Consider the following 7,707-nt stretch of genomic DNA (forward strand, 5'->3'; position numbering starts at 1 on the left):
GTGTGTGTGTGTGTGTGTGTGTGTGTGCGGTTTGTGTGTGTCTGTGCGGTTTGTGTGTGTGTGTGTGTGTGTGTGTGTGTGTGTGTGTGTGTGTGCGTCTGTGCGGTTTGTGTGTGTCTGTGTGTGTGTGTTTGTGCGGTTTGTGTGTGTGTGTGTGTGTGTGTGTGTGTGTGTGTGTGCAGTGCCCGTTGTCAACACTGACAACCGATCCAGGGCTGACGGTCACGCCATGTCCGCGCTGACTGGTCACGGGCCATTAATTGAATTGACGAGGGCCGTTTTGAACAGTTCACCGGGACGTGTCTTCCCGCCAAACGCCCCGCCACTGTGGTGCTACCATGAAACGCGTCCTCCCTGAAGGCCTCACTGACAGCAGGAACAATGCACTGAGGTAGGGTGACAATTACACAGTTTGCGTTAAACGCCTGCACGTGCCAGAGATATCGTTACAGGTTTCCGGATTAGGTATATGTGGGGGTGGGGGGTGGGGGGCGGACGGGGGGGTGCAACGGGACGGGAGTGTGTGTGTGTGGGAGGGGGAGGGGGGGGTTCGTGGAGGACCAGTGGGGTGGGTATAGGAGAGGAGAGGGTGAAGGTGGAGGGGCGATGGTTGCTGTTACTTGTTTTGTGTTCAAATGGTCAGCAATGCGTTGTGTTGTTGGGGAGAGCTTGATGTATTTAATTAACAAAGTGATCCCGTTTATCCCGCTCGTTCGTCTTGGAGATGGGGACCTTGGATGAGGATGGCAGTGATGAGGATGGCAGTGATAGGGATCTTGGATGAGGATGGCAGTGATGGGGATCTTGGATGAGGATGGCAGTGATGAGGATGGCAGTGATAGGGATCTTGGATGAGGATGGCAGTGATGAGGATGGCAGTGATAGGGATCTTGGATGAGGATGGCAGTGATGAGGATCTTGGATGAGGATGGCAGTGATGAGGATGGCAGTGATGGGGATCTTGGATGAGGATGGCAGTGATGAGGATGGCAGTGATGAGGATCTTGGATGAGGATGGCAGTGATGAGGATGGCAATGATGAGGATCTTGGATGAGGATGGCAGTGATGAGGATGGCAGTGATGAGGATCTTGGATGAGGATGGCAGTGATGAGGATGGCAGTGATGGGGATGGCAGTGATGAGGATCTTGGATGAGGATGGCAGTGATGAGGATGGCAGTGATGAGGATCTTGGATGAGGATGGCAGTGATGAGGATGGCAGTGATGAGGATCTTGGATGAGGATGGCAGTGATGAGGATCTTGGTTGAGGATGGTAGTGGAGGGAAGTGGGGAGGGGGTGTTAGCTGAAGGTGAGATACCCACAAGATCTTGTATCCCCAGCGAGAAGACCGCTTTCTTTTCACTCCTTGATAAAGAACATACACACCCTTCCCCAACACCTCTGCCCGGTCATCTGCATTCCCTCGCCCCGTCTCTCTGTCTCTGTCTCTGGCTCTCTCTCTCTGTCTCTCTCTCTCTCTCTCTCTCTGTCTCACACAGTTGTAATCACACCCCAACACGATAACTCATTCATATCATTCATACGCAGCAGCTCCTCTTTCGAAAACAGTATAATTTCAAAGCTGACTGTAGTGTCTATGGCACCAGGGGAATGTCTCGGAAGATTTACACACGCGCGGCCACAGACCTTGACAGATCGGTTCTAAATGAAAATGCAGTTCGTTTTTCCCCATGTGCCTACAAAAAATGGTTGGATAGTGGGTAGATAAATCTATAGTATGCAGTTTACGCGTTAGTGGTCTTATGCTGTAATTAGGCCTAAATGTTTTGCTGAACTGTGCTCAGTATAATCATAACGGAAAAAGCAGTGCAAAACAGACAAAGATGGGGAAAAAATTGAAAGGAGAAACAGAGCCAAAAGGGTTTGAAGAAAAGAATGCAGAGTGAGAGTGAAGAACTTAAGGGGAAAGGTATGCAGAGTTTTCTGTCGGAAAGGAGAGAGAGAGAGAGATAGAGACACAGAGAGAGACAGACAGGGAGACGGAGAGAGGGAGACAGAGAGAGAGAGACAGAGACACAGAGAGAGACAGACAGAGACGGAGAGAGGGAGACAGAGAGAGAGAGACAGAGACACAGAGAGAGACAGACAGAGACGGAGAGAGGGAGACAGAGAGAGAGACAGACAGACACAGAGAGAGAGACAGATCACAGGAACGCTGCATCCCCCACTGACCCCATTGTGACAGAGAGGATCAGGGTCAGTACGCCAAGCACGTGCAATTGTCGCAGCCTGTGTGACGACATAAAGCCCTGCACCTCTGGCAGGGATCTGCCCCATAATCTGACAACTGCACCGCTGGGGGCATGCTCTGGCATCGTCTGTCTGTTTCCCTGTGTCTCAGTCTGTTTCTCCCGCTTCCATACCTCCACCGCCGTCCTTCCCGTCTCTGTCTTTGTCTCTGTCTCTGTCTGCCTGTCTGTCTGTCTGTCTCTGTCTCTCCTGTCTCTCTCTGTCTCTGTTTCTGTCTCTGTCTCTCTCTCTGTGCGCGTGTTTGTCTCACACTCTCAGAAGTCCCTGAACATCTGCCTGTCCATTTCTGTTCGCATCTGTGTCTGCGTCTGTCTCTTTCTCTGTGTGTGTCTGCGCGAAAACACGTGTTACATTGAGTGTGTGTGGGCGGGGGACTAAAACGTGGAATCTGATTTTGCACATAACATGTGAGAGGGAGGGAGGAAACGAGAGACAGACAGACAGACAGACAGACAGACAGGGGTGAGTAAAGGGAAGTGAAACTAGATAATGTCAAGGAATTGTAATAACTTCGTTTTGCGTAAATGTATTCTCGTGCTCGATGACTAAGTGCTTCATTTGCTCTTGCCTTGCTTTTGATTCAGTGATTTTTGTTTGTGTTTGCCTTTTGTAGTTCCACTCACCTAAACTCTCTCTCTCTCTCTCCCCCCACCCCCCATACCCTTCACTGAATATATGTAATGTCCATGTGTTTCATCGTATCTCTCTCAGAGAGAAATGGAGTGAGGGATACTGATGGCAAAGATTTAGTGCGTCGTTCACTTCTTTTAACACACACACACACACACACACACACACACACACACACACACACACACATATATATATATATATATATAGAGAGAGAGAGAGAGAGAGAGAGAGAGAGAGGCAGACAGACAGACAGAGAACATTATTGATGGCAGAGATTTAGAGCAAAGTTCAGTTATTCAACGTTTATTCTCATAAATCAATGGGGAGAAGAAAAGAGAGAGACAGTTTGACAAACAGACAGAGGTAGACAAACAGAGAGACAGAGAGAGGGAGAGAGGGAGGGAAGGAGACAGAGAGGGAGGGAAACAGAGAAAGGAAGAGAGAGAGAGAGAGAGAGAGATATATAAGAGCCATCCACCAATCACACACACACACTTACTCTGATGTACGAGGACGTGGTGGCAGCACAGACATGATTCCCTTAAAGTAAGACAGTTGTCACCTTCACAGAAAAAAAAGACCCAACTGATAACAACAACACTTTTGCCCTCCCAAAGCAAAACCTCTGTCTCCTTTCCACTACCACCAATATACTGTCAGACTTCACGTCCGCGCTCTGAAGTGCCCCCCTCAACTTTCCCACACGTCTGGAAGCCCTGGAGATTGGTGACAAACACGGCAAAGGTCGGCCGGTAAAAAGAAAGGGGTTCCGGTGTATTGGCAGGTCCAGTTGGCAGGGCTAATCTACCGACACCACCCGTTTCAAGACTCTCTCCCCCACCCCACCACACCCACCTCGCATGGTAGCATTAGCAACTAAGTCTCTCTCTCTCTCTCTCTCTCTACGCTTGACCGACTCGGCAGCTTGTGTCCACTTTACTCGGCAATGGTGTCGGGCATAAGTCTTTGGAGCGGGAAATTAATGTGACTGATTTACTTTCTTGCGAAGGTGGGGTTGGTTTTTTTGTCTGCTGGAAAGTTATAGGTTCGTTTTTTGGGTTCTACAGACAAGTCTGGGCTCTGAAAGACTGAGGGTGACTGAAACAGAGTAGAAAGGGGGGTCATACTTTGGTTACACAGTTTAATTCAAAAGAACAAATAATAATTCAGACGCTTTCCAAAAATGCAGAGAACTACATCCAGTGAAAGAATGGTCGTAATCACTTGTTTTCAAAGAATTCAAAACTGGACTTACAAAATGTGGGTGTTCTGTACAATTATCATTAGCAGTAAACGAGATAACGGTTATTTTTCTCTCCCCTTCTACCCCCACAATCCCCCTCCCCCCTCTTCCTCTCTCTGTCACTTTAGTCACTTTTGTTACGAGTCGGATATCATGTTTGGTTCAAATTGTTACAGCGTTAGTTAAACCATTGTGTCTTTTGTCACAAGACGTTTACTATTTTGAAATGACTATTGAGGCAAACAGTAAAGAGTGGTAACTCTCTCCATTACACAAGGTACACAACTTCAAGTCAGTGATGCTCACGCTACCGATTCAGCTAGCACACAGGTAAATAAAAGGTACATTGGAACAAACCCAGACACTTCCTCAAAAAAGGAAGCGCCGGGCCTGCTCTTATACCAAACATTTGACATGTGCACACAGCAGCAAAGACAGAAGAAATGTGCGAACACAAATTAGCTTTTATTCAAGACTGGCATAGCCTCTTTAATCCCGAATAAGCCACACAGAACACATGGACAATACAGAACAAATACATGGTTGCCTCGGTAGGTTTATCCACTGGAAATTATACAAATAATGAGGCAGACTATTGAGGCAATGCGAAGCTTGTTTATATGATGTTAGATAGCGACAGAGGTGGAGTGTGTTCGGCTGAGAAGAATGTTTCGTTTGGCTACTCCTGGAATTAATTTTGAGGTGTGGCCTACCTATCTTATAATTATGTTCGGTGGTGACGGTTACTTTTAATGTGAACAAATCCACAAGCTAACTGCGTTGGTAATTTTTTCATGTGTATAAGCATAATGGGTGCTAATGCAAATTATATAAGTTTTTCATCTAAAAAAAACAAGAACAAACAAACAAACAAACAAAACAAAACAAAACAAAAAAACCAACAAGAACAAACAACAACAACAACAACAAAAAACCGTAGACAGGTTTGACTTCGTAATTATGATTCCAATGTAATTATGCTAGTGGTATACTTTGTGAAGACAAAGTAGAGATTTGTTCAGCGATAATGAAACACACAGTTATTGTTGTATGATGGTTTACAGGAGCTTATGAACACTGGAAGTCGTATTTATATATATATATATTTATTTGGTGCACAATGTTCTATGTCACTGATTGCCAGCAGTAGCTAAGCTGATGCAGCTTGTAGGTATGAATTAGATTTCTTGGAAAAGAATAATGTACTGCTGGTCATTGAATGAAGGAATGGTGAAAGGTTGCTGTTTTGGTGTAGTTTGATTCAGCCCGATGACATAATGACTGATGTTTGCATAATTATCTTATATCAACCTTTCGCACTTATCCTTGGCTGGAAGTCTCCATAGGAGACGAAGCTCCAAAGAAAAAACCTGCACCTGCCGAGGCCGTCCTACACGTGGCAGTATCTGCACCTGTGGGACTGTGAGCGTCGGTAGGCGAGAGAGTGGGGAAGGGACTGCACAACTCCTCACTAAAAAAAAAAAAAAAAAAAAAAAAAAATCACCTGTGCTGGTCAGGAGTGCTGCGCATCCAGAATCGTCCTCTTCTCCCATATGAGGACACACACCGACAGATAAGCCTGCCTGCCTACTCATCCGTCGGACCGACGGGAGACTCCATCATCATCAACCTTTCACTGGTGATGGCAGTGGTGTTCAGCATACGAACTGATGTTTTTGGTTTTTGGTGTGATTGCGGATGTATTCCAGGTGTGCTGCTGAAGGTTAACATGCTGTGGGTACTGTGATGAGGAGAGAGTGAGAGTGTGTACACCTGCCGCTTTCCTGAAATCCATCATTTTTCTTCTTCCAACAGTTATTTTACATGTGTGTGTGTGTGTGTGTGTGTGTGTAAATAAATGAATATCTATCGACCCAGCTAGCTAGCTATATATAATGATAAATCAGTATTAATGAACGCGAGGTCCATTTCAAGGGAGACTATCTAAGTGATACTCCCTCTGCTTTTGCCACGATCTGGGTTTCTTCCCTTTAATTGAAAAGCTGGAGGATCTATTCCGACAAATCACATTAATTTTTTCTTGATCTAATTCCGTGATTTTTGCTCTCTCTCTCTCTCTCTCTCTCTCTCTCTCTCTCTTCTACTACCTCTCCTAACTCTGTCTCTGCCTGTCTCTTTCTGTTTCTCTCTCTCCCTCTTTTTTTCTCTCTCTCTCTCTCCCCCCCCCCCCCCCTCACATCTCTGTCACCATTCCTCTTGACCGTCTTATTGCTGTAAGTACCTGTCATTAAGGTTTTACTACATGCCTTGTTAGCATAGTTCATGATGATATGAATTCCTGTTTGGTTGTATTTTGGGGCTTCCCAATATATGAAGAAATAAATATTAATGTAAAAACAAATACACGGTTCATGATTATATGAATTCCCGTTTGGTTGTATTTTCTTGGTTCCCCAATAAACGAAGAATTAAAAATATAGATTATGAAATAACAAAATAAAATGTAAAGAGAGAGGTAAAATATGATGCGAAAAAACAAAATGTGATAAAAGTGCAGAATGGTGTGAACACACAAATGAGAAGAAAAATGCGCAGGAACATGTTTACATTTTTTTAAAGCAAAGACGAAAAACCCAAACAGAAACAAAACATTTTGTAATGAACGATGTCCATGCAAAACTTGTTCAGTGCAATCTCGAAACATTATTCATGTGACTCAATTCTATAAACATTTGATAGATCATTTTAAACAAGAGAGGCAAGGCCTTCAAGACTCACTTGTGATACACTTTTAAAAAAATCCAAGCTTTTTATGTATTGAGTATAATTTCAAAATGTAATGTTTAAGATGAGAAAGATCAGTTTAAAGCAAATTAAGTCCCCTAGCATTAATTACAGAGTAATTTCCCTTTTTTACTCTCTGCACCAAAACGTTTGCAAAATAAATAAAACTTCCATGCTGAGCAAAAGAAGTTCCTGTTTGAACAGAAAATGATAATTATGACTGCTCTTGTTGTTGGGTCAGAATATCAGATCAAAGTGCCAAGTTTAGAGAATACAAAAAATAATTCTTTTTATAAATATAACAGTAAATGCAGTTTGCATATAATTAGGCTTTATTTTTTTATTTTTTGTGCCCATCCCATAGGTGCAATATTGTTTTAAACAAGATGACTCTAAAGAACTGAAATTTACCTATTTTTATGCCTAATTTGGTGTCAACTGACAAAGTATTTGCAGAGAAAATGTCAATGTTAAAGTTTACCACGGACACACACACACACACACACACACAGACAACCGAACACCGGGTTAAAACATAGACTCACTTTGTTTACACATGTGAGTCAATAAAAAACATCCATTTCCTCTCGATCAACTGACGCTATTCACAGCCTCAAAGCAGAAATGATGTTGAGTAAAATGAAGACCTGTACCAATGAAGCAATTTTGCCTCCTAGTTTGGGAGAAACCATTGATAATACAACTCTCACTTTGCTGCTGGCCCAACTGTATTTCACTTTTGTCGATCTGTAATATAATCTTTACTATCTTTGTATGAAAAGACACCCCAGAATGATTCATTCTAATACGGT

This window comes from Babylonia areolata, chromosome 25, assembly GCF_041734735.1.
Source record: "Babylonia areolata isolate BAREFJ2019XMU chromosome 25, ASM4173473v1, whole genome shotgun sequence".
Lineage (NCBI taxonomy): Eukaryota > Metazoa > Mollusca > Gastropoda > Neogastropoda > Buccinidae > Babylonia > Babylonia areolata.